This window comes from Malus domestica, chromosome 03 (genome assembly GCF_042453785.1).
Source record: "Malus domestica chromosome 03, GDT2T_hap1".
NCBI classification, from domain to species: Eukaryota; Viridiplantae; Streptophyta; class Magnoliopsida; order Rosales; family Rosaceae; genus Malus; species Malus domestica.
Genome location: NC_091663.1, coordinates 33,880,640 through 33,893,396, shown reverse-complemented (window position 1 = coordinate 33,893,396; position 12,757 = coordinate 33,880,640). Strand labels below are relative to the sequence as shown.

Below are 12,757 nucleotides of genomic sequence, written 5' to 3'. Positions count from 1 at the left end.
ATTCATCAATAATGAAGGTGCTACAAAACTTGGAATCTGCCCCAAAATAGAAATCCAACCCAAAAGACTTTTTCTCTCTCTCCCTCTTCCGCCTCCTTTCATCTATCAAATTTCTGCAACCTCTGCTCTTCTCCAATGGAGCTGAATTTTGGACACCCTATAGTTTTTGAGCATATGAACAACTTTCAAGAAGGAACCATTTCTGTTTGAGCGACAGAAATTAAAGTGTTGAAGCTCCAAACATGACAGTCGGATTCTTGCAGATTTCGAAGCTGCTATGATGTTTCGAAGATCTGGAAATATTTAACCATTAGTTCATTCTGAATTTTTGATATGTTATGAAAGAGACGATGAGGCACAACTTCAATGAAGAAAGCATGCTGATCTGAACAATAGAAAATGGAGTTTCGAAGCTCACAACAAATCTGACGGGTTGACAGAAAAATAATAACCAGTCATTCATCATACCTGAATTTCTTGAGTTATACAGCTCCGAGGGATCTCAAATTTGGATATGTTGTAGTTCACAAGCTGAGGAACAACTTCAATGAAGAAAGCATGCTGATCTGAGCAAGAGAAAATAGAGTTTCAAAGCTCACAACAAATCTGACGGGTTGACAGAAAAATAATAACCAGTCATTCATCATACCTGCATTTCTTGAGTTATACAGCTCCGAGGGATCTCAATTTTGGATATGTTGTAGTTCACAAGTTAAGGAACAACTTCGATGAAGAAAGTATGTTGATCTGAGCAAGAGAAAATGGAGTTTCGAAGCTCACAACAAGTCTGACAGGTTGACAGAAAAATGATGAACAGTCACTCATCATACCTGAATTTCTGGATTTGTACTGCTCCGATGGATCTCAAATTTGGATATGTTGTAGCTGACAAGGTGAGGAACAACTTCGATGAAGAAAGTATGTTGAGATGAACAAGAAAAAATGGAGTTTAGAAGCTCACAACAAGTCTGACGGGTTAACAGAAAATTGATGAACAGTTACTCATCATACCTGAATTTCTGGAGTTGTACTACTCCGATGGATCTCAAATTTGGAGATGTTGTAGTTCACAAGATAAGGAACAACTTTCATGAAGACGACTTTGCGATCTGAGCTATAGAGAATGGTGTTATCTTGCATCCACTCAGGCTGATTAGTGGAAACGAAAAGCAATTCCACCAAAGAAAAGATGAAAAAGAGAGAAAAGCTACTAATTGCACTTAATCTTGTCTAGTCAAAAGCATGCAGCATCAAACACACAAAAGTTGGAAATATTTTTAGATAAGGCATATGCGAATGTGTGACATCAAAACAAGGATTCGTTACTTTGACAAATTAGTAACAAGCGAGACACCTCATTCGGCAACTCTCTTCGCCTGAAGACTTGGGGGACTCCCACCATATGCTACTGCACCTTAATACTCGGCAGTCTCACAACCACTCAGTGACTTGGATTTTTCAAGTCTCCAACCGAGAAGTTTTCCTCACTCGGGAAATTAAGGGAACACTACCTCAAACTACATGCTTCACTCACAAAGCTTCAACAATACAGGTTTCAACAAAAGCAAAAATTCAAAGAACTTTATGAAGAAGGCTTTGGTGTATTTAACACAATATATTGAAATGAAGCAAAGCTTATTTATTAATATTTTCGATAAGCCACAAATATGTACATATACATGAGTCAAAATAAACAAACAAAAGGGAGCCTTCACAAAGGTTGCTTAGGGGAAGTCTCAGCAGTCGATAGAGCCCCAGAAAGAGAAAGCACCGGAGGGTGGTTATCCGGAGCCTCAGTACTTGACAAAACCCCAGAAGGAGGAGGCATTGGAGGTTCATCATTTGAAGCTTCATTACCAGGTACAGCCCCAGAGGACGAAGGCAATAAATGCCTTTGGAACAAACCCACAAACCGCTAATGATCAAGTAAAACCTTACCATCAGATTCCTTCATCTGGTCAAGCTTCCTCTTCATGTTTGTAGCATAGTCATGGGCGAGCCGGTGCAACTGCTTATTCTCATGCTTGAGCCCTCTAATCTCCTGTTTGAGACTCATCACTTCAGCAGCCAATGATTCAACTTGGCGGGTTCTAGCAAATAGGCGTTGGGCCATATTAGACACAGAACCTGCACACTGAACACTAAGAGCCAGAGAGTCCTTAACAGCCAACTCATCAGACCGTTTGGAAAGTAGTCTGTTATCTTTGGGAGTGAGAAGGTTCCTGGCCACCACTGCAGCGGTCATATCATTCTTCATCACAGAATCCCCAACGGTAAGAGGACCAGTAGGGGATATGAAGGATGGGCGCCATATGTTGTCTGGAGAAGGCGTGGCTGTCTCTTCTCCAAGGTTCAAGTCAAAACGACGGTCGGAGGGTCCAGACATTTTCAAATGTGTTGAAGAGGGAAGAGGTCAGACAAATCAAGATCTTAGAAGTGCAAGAAATGAGCTTCTACTGGTAGAGATTCAAGTGTGCTGTGGAACTTAATGCCAGCCTCTATAAAAATATGCACTCGACGGAGCTTCAGAAATCGAAGAGGCGTTTGCTTTCTCAAAAGCTGGGCTGCTCAGAGACCACGAGGGCCGATCTCAGAAATCGAAGAGGCGTTTGCTTTCTCAAAAGATGGGCTGCTCAGAGACCACGAGGGCCGATCTCAGAAATCGAAGAGGCGTTTGCTTTCTCAAAAGCTGGGCTGCTCAGAGACCACGAGGGCCGATCTCAGAAATCAAAGAAGCACCTGCTTTTTCAGCCTCGTCAGCACCTGTCACATGCGCAATCAGCTTTGCGGAAATTACGGGCACTCTGTCGAAGATTTCTGGTGAAGTAGAAAGCACGTGAATCTTACTGTTCAATCACCGCTCTTCATATGCACCATCAACTCCTCGGGTACCACATATAACTTTGTCAAAGATCTCTGACAAAGTTTAGGCACGAGAATTTCGAAGTTCCAGCTACCCTACTATTACCCATAAGGGTAAAGGAACAGCACCACTGCTTGACAACTGGAAAGTCCCTATGTGTGTCGACCTCCGTGTTTTGCGGCAAGACAGGTTGGCAAGAACGTCCAACCTTTACTCACATTCGAGAAAAGACTCCTAACATAATTACTTTCTCAAAAACCGGAGTAGCACTGCTTTCCGAATCTCGAGAGTCAGATCCTCGACGGGATTGCTTGTTCGAAAACTGAAGAGGCACAACTCTCAGAACTTCGAGAGCCAGATTTCCTTAGATAAAGCTTGTCTGTAATCTTCACACGTAACATCAGCTTTCCAGATACCACATACCACTTTTTCAAAGTGCTCTGACAAAATTAAAACACGTGAAGCTGGCAGCTCCCACTACATTGCTGTGACCAAGAAGGGTAAAGGAATAGCATTACTACTTGTTATTGGGAAATCCCTATATACATTGACCTCCCTCCTCAATGGACAGGCAAACCTGCAAAAATGCTCAACCCTTTCTCGCATTCGAAAAGGCACCCTCAACATAACCTCTCGAAATACTCAGCTTTATTTCCCCCCGATAATACCTCACCAAATAAGCCACACCAAGAACAAGAGTATCTCATATCATCAGGGTCGAAAGCAAGAGTATCCCATATCATGCTTTCTCCCTATCTTTGTCTTTGTCCTTGTCCACACCTGCAGGACAAGGAGAAAGAGAGCAGTCAGTCGGAACCTGAAATCAAACCTCCAATTTGGAACTGACCGCCTGGAGCCTTTGCCTGGTTGCTTACTTAGCATTGCTCTCGAGTACTCATCCTCAACTGCTGTCAAGGTCACGAATTCCACCGGCAAATACCTCATGACAGTTGATCAGATATTGGCTCTTTACACTGAAGCTGCCAAGCGTGGATGAGTCACTATGAAGGAATGTTCTGAAGGACCATTAAAATGCAAAGGTTGCACACCACTTCTGCCATGCAAAAGATTGAAGCAGAAGGTTCAACGGTGAGCTGAAACAGATCACTACAGCACGACACCTTTCCATACCACATTCATTATTCCGTCAATAGCAAAAGTATCTCATATCATCAAGGTCGAACGTACTCTAGATTTGATGGACTTGTTTTGACCCTCAAATTTTTGAGTCGGCCTTATACTCTGAAGGGCACCAGAAAACCCTCCAGCACAGTTCAAGAATAAGCTTGTGGAAAGTTACTTCTTCAAAAGCAAAAGTATCTCATATCATCTCTTATCCATTTGCTTCTCCTTATCCTGGCAGTTGAATGAGAGACAAGGAGAAGGAGAACAATCAACCGGAAGCCGAAGTCAAACCTCTGATCCTGGGTTGCTTACTTGGAAGTTTGACTGCTTACCTTGTCTGTCACCTCTTTCGGCAGATCTCCTAGCTCGGCGACTTGGGGGACTCCTACTATAGGGTTTGTATCACACTTGACTAAGCCCGAAACTACAACTAAGCTTTAAGTGAAATTGATACATTACCTTGTGCGTCAACATCAGCTAAGTACACCATTCCCGGATGGAGGAAAGGTACTTCCAGAAAAGGGCAGATGAAGATCAGACCACACTTCGGTACTTAGAAGTTTCGTGATTACTCAAGGGATTGGATCTTGCAAGTCCCCAATCGAGGAGTTTCCCTCACTCGGGAACTTAGGGGAGCACTGTTTGTACCATACTTGACCAATCCCGAAACTACCGAGCACCGGCCAACGCTATACTGTCAAGGACCCAGAAGAGTTCCCCTCCGACCAGGACGCCAATCACTACTCGACACGTGTCAAGATTAGAAGCCAATCAGAGCGCAGCACGTGTCGACATCAAGAACCAATCATAACATGACACATGTCAATGTGACAAAGCTACAAGTTTTTCTATAAATAGGGGTCATTCCCCCACAATATTGCCTAATGCCATTTGTGTTAAATCATTCACAAGAACTCACTAAATTGAGAGCTTGATCCTTTGTACTTGTGTAAGCCCTTCACTACTAATAAGAACTCCTCTACTCCGTGGACGTAGCCAATCTGGGTGAACCACGTACATCCTGTGTTTGCTTCTCTGTCTCTATTCATTTACGTACTTATCCTCACTAGTGACCGAAGCAACCAAGCGAAGGTCACAAAACCTGACACTTTCTGTTGTACCAAAGTCTTCGCTGATTTTGTGCATCAACATATGTAATTAGGGGGATTTGAGTCTGTAGAAATAGGGTAAATATTATTGCATATTCTTACCTTGTAAATCAAGTATGTAGTATATATATTTGCCTCCCTTATGAGAAAAAAAAATAAAGAATTGAAAGCCCTAAATCAACACAAACTACAGCAAAAATGAAATTGGCATGTATAAATCAACAACACAAATAATAATAGGGGTTGTTGAGATAAAAGTTGAACTCACTCGGATGACAAAACTAGGTGTCAGCAATAGTGCCTATACAAGGTAAAGATAGTTAAAGATCAAATTTACAATAACTCAATGCGCAAAATGAAAAAGCATCAAATTTACTATTATCTCAATGCATCTAAAATTTGTAACTGGTTGAAAATTGTCACTCTTACCAGTCTATGCCACAACAAAAGTAAGAGGTGGCAGATATCCCTCCTACAACGATTGACAAGCCTGTAAAGTAGTAACGAATGTATTAAAAAATTTGCTTATCCTAAAAAAATAATTCTAGCATTCTAATAGTTAGTGTACATTTCTTATAGCATCCATTTCATACAGCAGAACTTGACAAAATTGGTCTTCACTAACTCCGTCTCTGTCAAGCAAACATCAAAACAAATGTTGGCAAAGTGTTGTCCATTTTGCTTGACCACAGAAAAAACAATTCTTACATGTAAAAGATAATTCTCTTTGGTTTACGGCCAGTTTCTTGTCGAAATGCTCCCTACCATAATCATGATAAGAAACTGTACTCACAACTATCTTGAAGGAAAAAAAAATAGAAACAATTGTTGGCCCAATTACCTGATCATTCCTCCTCCAACAAGACCATTGTTAGGGTCTTGGTTTACACTATAAAAATCTTGGATTATATGTGGCCAATCTATTGACGCCACCACCTGTTGGAATAAATTAACATGTTAACACGTTGTGAATTTTAATTAAAAAGAAATCAAAATAGACGACTAAACTTACAGCTGCAATTGACAGACTGCTATCCTTCCTAGGTTGAGGATGGGTAACATCCGCATCAAAGATGATTGTGGGGATGTCTCTAACAATAGGGAGGTCGGGCATGCTTAGAGAGAGAGTGGGTTTTGGATTTATTACAAATTTTCCACTCCAATGAAGGTAGGTATAAATGTGACTTTATAACCTTTTCTTCATTAGGGTTTTCTTTGAGGAAAGATGAGAGAACTTTGGCTCTCTCTTTCTCTCTAGAGAGGCCAGCCACCATGGGGGAATTTACTAGCATCTCATTCTTCCATGGTCATTCCTCTTCTTCCTCAAACATCCTTGGTGTCGAAACTTAAAGGTCTCCAACTTTGGAAACTTTTAGAGAAACCAATTATTCTATCCATATCCAAGAAGACATGGAGCAAAAAAAAACAAAGTTCCTCCATCCACATCCATGGAGCCAAGGAGTAAGGTGAAAAAAGAAAGAAGGCTCTCACATGGGTGATTAACTTTTGCTAAGCAAAGCGGTGCTTCAAAGGTATAAAGAAATCTCAACTCTTTCTCTTAGATCTTGAGTTGAGTCTTGGTTCACCATAACTACTAGGCTTTGAATTTCATGGGTAATATTTTGTTTTTGAGTGCATACAAGCATGATTCCATCTTTAATTGTTAATTGCATGCATAGATGTTGCTCAAATGAACTTGGTTTTTCACAAATTTACCTTCAGTTACTACTCAACATGGGATTTGTTGGTTTGTAGCATTCGTTGATGATTGCACCAGAATGACTTGGTTGTGTATGAAATGTAAAAATGATGTGTGTAGAATTTTCAAAATCTTTTATCACAAGGTTTACACACAATATTCACTTCCCATTAAAGTTCTTCGGTCTGACAATTGTGGCGAGTATCTTAACCAAGATATGTCCCAGTTCTTCAAGGTCAAGGGTATCCTTCATGAGACTACATGTCCTCAAACCCCACAACAAAATGGATCACCCGAACGAAAAAATCGACACATACTTGAGATTACTTGTAGAGGTCGCACTTGGTGCGATGGCAAGTGCCTTCGCCCATGAGCGGTAGGTCTCGGGTTCGAGACTTGGGAGCAGCCTCTCCATAAATGGGGGTAAGGCTAGCCGACATTCACCTTTCCCAGACCCTGCGTAAAGCAGGAGCCTTGTGCACTGGGTACGACCTTTATACTTGAGATTACTTGTGCCCTTCTAATCAGTGAGTGTGCACCTAAGACATATTGGGTTGATGCAGTGACCTATGCTGTTTATCTTATGAACCGGATGCCATCGCTTGTTCTCTCTTTTAGAACTCATTTGGTCGTGCTTGCTGAACATGTTTTGCTCTCCTCCACCCTTCATCTAGAACCGCGAGTCTTTGGGTGCGTTGCTTATGTTAACCTTAACAACCAACGGAGTAAACTTGATCTTTGTGTCATGCGGTGTGTTTTCATTGGATTTAGTCCTCAACAAAATTGGTACATATGTTATCATCCCCTACCCGACATGTGTACGTCACCATGGATGTTACCTTCTTTGAAGATGAATTATTTTTTCCTTTCAACCATACTCTTTAGGAAGAGAGAACCGTAAGTGAAGACTATAGTTGGGCTGACATACCTGCTGTCCTAGAAGATCCAGCAACTTCAGTGGGCAGGTTGGGCGAATCCAGGCCAATACCTATTATCCTAGAAGATCCAACAACTTCAGTGGGTAGCCTGGTGAATCTAGGTTATCTGCCGAGGTCCAGAAAACAAGAAGAAGCCCAAATGGGCAAGCTTTCTCCACATGCACCGACTGCCCAAATGGGCCAGCTGAGCATTGCACCAACAAATGCCCAAATGGGCCAGATGATCATTGCACCACCGAGTGCCCGAGTGGGCCAGCTGCGTATAAAGAAGCTAATAGTTCACATGGGTCTGTGACTGCCATATAGCAGAATGAATGTGTGAGCTCGAGTGGGCATGCCGAGGCCGAGAGGGATTTCCCTGTTCAAGCCAAGGGTATTAACTCCAGTTAACTCGACAACATCAGCCCCCATTAAACTCCTCAAATACTCATTCATGGTCCAACATATATTCCCGAGGTAAGTACTCACTCTGAAATTGTTAAACCACTTTATGAGTTACCTCCTAGACAAAATCAAGGAAAGCCACCAGACAAGTACTCTCCAGAAGGGAAGGTGCGGTATTCAATCACTAACTATGTCTCCACTCATCGACTCTCGCCAAAATACTGTGCAGTCCTCCAACAGATGGAAACGATTAAAATACCTACCAAGGTGGAGGAAGCCTTGAGGAATCCAAAGTGGATGGAGGCAATGCAAATTGAGATGGGGGCGATACAGAAGAACAAAACGTGGAGTGTGGTTACACTTCCCTAAGGAAAGAAATCGGTGGGATGCAAATGGGTGTAACTATCAAACATAAGGCGGATGACACGATTGATAGATACAAATCGAGGTTGGTAACCAAAGGTTATACACAAACCTTTGGTGTTGACTATCATGAAAAATTTGCTCCCATTGCAAAAATGAATACTATCAGAGTTATGTTATCTCTTACTACTAACCTTGATTGGCTTCTAAGACAGTTTGATGTGAAAAATGCATTTTTGCACGGGGAATTAGAGGAAGAAGTTTATATGGATTTTCCACTAGGATATGGCATTAAGAACTCCAGTGGAAAAGTATGTAGACTTCATAAGGCATTGTATAGTTTGAAACAGTTACCGAGAGCTTGGTTTGGGCGATTCACTCAAGCTATGAAGAAGTATGAATACCGTTAAGGAAACTCAGATCATACTTTGTTCATCAAGCGTAAGGATGATAAAGTGACCTTACTCATTATATATGTGGATGATATGATTGTCACAGAGGATGATATAAAGGAGATTGACTGGCTATAGGGGTACTTGCCCTCCGAGTTCAAGATGAAAGATCTAGGAGGACTCAAATACTTCCTAGGAATTGAAGTTGCTAGGTCTCGAGGATGCATATAATTATCACAACGTAAGTATGTGTTAGGCTTGTTATCAGAAGTTGGCATGTAAACCGCCGAATACCCCGATTATGCAGAATCATCATCTTATGATCTATCAGCATCAAGTCCTGACAAATAAAGAAAGATATCAAATGTTAGTTGGAAGATTTGTTTACTTGTCACTTACACGACCTAATATTGTTTAGGCGGTAAGTGTGGTAAGTCAATTCATGCATGCACCTAGTGAGGATCGCATGGCGACAATAATGTGGATTCTCAATTACTTGAAAGGGGCTCCTGGAAAAGGGTTAATGTAACGACCCGTCCCCGAATATTACGGGTTTACAAACCCGAACGATTTGTTTAATTTTTGAAATCACTATTTTATATTATTATTTAATGGGTAAAAGACTATTTACTACCCTCATGTTTCATGGTTTTCAACATTTAGTACATCAAGTTTTTTTTCGGCCTAGAGTCATACCTAAAGTGTTAATTTTGGAATAGTCTCATACATCTGTTAGTCAAACTGTTAATTCTCCCGCTAAGTGATGACGTGGCGCCCATATGGACAATGACTAGGTTCCACGTGTCATTAAAAATATTGAAATAATTAATTAAATATTTTTAAAAAAAAAACCATCCATTCTCTTCCCCTTCCCCCCCCCCCCCCCGCCCCCCCGCCCGCCCGCCCGCCCCTAACCCAGAAGAAGAAGGAGGAAGAAGAAGAAGAAGAAGAAGGAAAAAAAAAATCGAATCTGCAATCCAGAAGAAGAAGAATGAGGAGGAGGAAGAAGAAGAATGAGGAAGACGGAGGAAGAAGAAGAAGAAGAAGGAAAAAAAAAAACCAAATCTGCAACCCAGAAGAAGAAGAAGAAGAAGAATAAGGAAGAAGAAAAAGAAAAAAAAAAAAACCCCCGAATTTGCAACCCAGAAGAGGAAGAAGAAGAAGGAGAAGGGTTGGGTGTGCGAAGAGGGTGAATACGAGTTGCAGAGTAGAGAATGGAGGGTGGGGGTGCAGGTGCAGAAGAGAGAAGGGAGGGAAGGAGAAGGTTGCAGAAAAGGGAAAGGAGGGTGAGGGTGAGGGTGCGGGGAAGACGAAGAGGTGGGTGATGGAAGGGTGGGCACAGATGGGATTTAGGGAAGATGAAGGTTTTTTTTTTAATATATATATATATATATATTTTTTTTTTTTAATTTTATTTATTTATTTATTTTATAAATAATTTATTTTAATTTCCACGTGGATGACATGTGGTGCCCAGTCATTGTCCACATGGGCGCCACGTCATAGTTAACGGGAGACTTAACAGTTTGACTAACGAATGTATGAGACTGTCCCAAAATTTACACTTTAGGTATGACTCTTGATGTACTAAATGTTGAAAACCACGAAACATGAGGGTAGTAAACAGTCTTTTACCCTTATTTAATTGTTAGGTTATTATTTTATTTATATTTGGTGTGATATTTTTAATTATTTTATCAATTTATTTAGTTTTCACCTCTCTCTGCCCCACGTGTCTCTTTCCCGAGCTCTCTGGAATCTATTTCGGCTCTCACCTCTCTCTCAGACTCAAACCCTTCTTTCTCTAACTCTTTCTTCCCTTTGCAGCACCGGCGCCAAGACCTGAGGCACCACCTCTCCTCGCAACTCCCCTGAGCTCCTCCCCCACCCATGATGACCACCTTGTTATGACCTTCCTTTTCCTCCTCGCCCCAAATTGTCGACATCCTCTCTCTTTGTGCTCGCTACACAAGATCGTCGATGAGATCCCGACAGTTCCTTTGATTTCCTAATCTCGGTAAGGACTCACATCACTCTTTTTTGTTTTAGTTTCGATTTCATGTGAGCCTTGGGTAAGATAATGTAGAAATCCACTCGGGGAAGCTTTTCCCAGTTTTTTGGGGAGAAGCCCTAGACTTGCAAGCCTTTTTCCGGCAACTACGGGACCAAATGTTGGTATATTTCTCTTCCCCATCTCTTAAGCTTCATTTTGGTAGGTAGAGTGTGAAAAATGGTTAAGTTTTGAAGCAAATCGGAGTTCGAGAATTTTTCGGCTAAAAATTCAACCTTCTCCTTCGTTGGGTCCAGTGACCCTCGAGCCCAACGAGGTCAACCCGACCCGCAACCCAAAACCCAGATCCAAACTAAACCCAGCAACCCAGCCTAAACGGGGAACTGGCCAAAGCTAAGCTCAGATCCGTGGGCCAGATCCGACCCGGATCCACAAAACCGGCCCAAGTCCATTTCTGATATTGGAGGAAATATTCTCTTGGAATATTCCGTTAATTCCCAATTAACTTTAACAGAATATTCCTTCCTCAGAAGGAATATTTTGTTAAAGTTAATTGTTGACTATTACGAAATTTTCTTGGAAACCCTCTTAGACTAATTTCGACGCATTGAGTCCATTTTTGACATCCATTTAGTGAAATTCTAAAACTTTAACGTAGTTGATCGACCCGGCGTCTCGGTTGACTTTTTAGGGTCAACCGTTGACTTTTGTTGACTTTCTACGAAATTTTCCCGGGACCCTCTTAGGGTATTTCAACGCCCTAATTCCAAACCCAGCCTAACTCGGCCCAACCCATGACTCATCCCAACCCAGCCTAACTCAGCCCAACCCAAAACTTGATCCGACTAGATTCAACCAACTCGACCCAACAACCTAGTGACCCGACCTAGACCTGATGGAATATTCTATGGAATATTTCGTCAGGGAATATTCTTTAGAATATTCCTTGGGTTGACTTTTACGAAATTTTCTCGATAACCCTCATAGGCTAATTTTGATGCCCTGAGTCCATTTTTGACATCCATTTAGTGAAATTCCGAAGCTTTAACGTAGTTGACCGGCTCGACGTCTAGGTTGATTTTTTAGGGTTGACCATTGACCTTTCATTAACTTTTTACAAAATTTACCCGAGACCCCTCTTAGGGTAGTTCGATGCGCTAATACCGAATCCGCGCTCCGTTTCCCAAATTCAATCGTTATAGTAGGGTTTAACTAATTGGTCCCTTTATTATACTTAGGTACGAATTCTATTGGAGACTCTGGTTTTTCTAGTTCTGACGGCTATGACCTCGCAAGTATTTGTAAGTGGACCATTTTTTAAATTGCATGATGTTTATTAAATGCTAAGCTTGCATTCACAAAAAGCATGATTTCACTGATATTACGTTTTACTCATTATTTACGATTTATCGAATTTACATTTTACAAAAGGTTATGAATTATTGGATTTTCGTAGAACAAATTCTATGGATTTACGAATATGATTTATGATGATTTATGATGCTTGAGATAAAATGTTCCTATGGATTTAAGAATTGATGCTTTAGGCTTTTGAGCTCTGAGGATTTGGAAAGATTATGACTTACGTTTTCTATGCTTATCTGGTGGGTTATCATACAACACATACACACAACCTGAGTATGTATACGTCTCTGGCCATAGGACACAGTTGAGGATATCTATGACATACTCCCAGCTTCACTGGCGAAACCAGTGTCGGACAGCTTCACTAACCACGGCTACTGTCACTGTGTTATGTTTATGGTCATATTTACTTCTCTGGCATAACCTAGAGTCGTACAGTTTCACCTTCGGGTGATGTGACCTACCATATTTGTTCACTGGCGTAACCCAGTGTCGTACAACTTCACCT

General features: G+C 41.4%; 1 long non-coding RNA gene across 1 annotated transcript; it reads right to left on the bottom strand.

Annotated features, from left to right (window-relative positions):
- Nucleotides 1–463: 463 nt before the first annotated feature.
- On the bottom strand, nt 464–1,151 carry LOC139194141 (uncharacterized). The gene is made up of 4 exons (XR_011578903.1): nt 1,012–1,151; nt 831–904; nt 650–747; nt 464–566 (listed from the first exon to the last, which is right to left on the bottom strand). It is a non-coding gene; the product is annotated as an uncharacterized lncRNA (long non-coding RNA).
- Between the last annotated feature and the right edge of the window lie 11,606 nt (nt 1,152–12,757).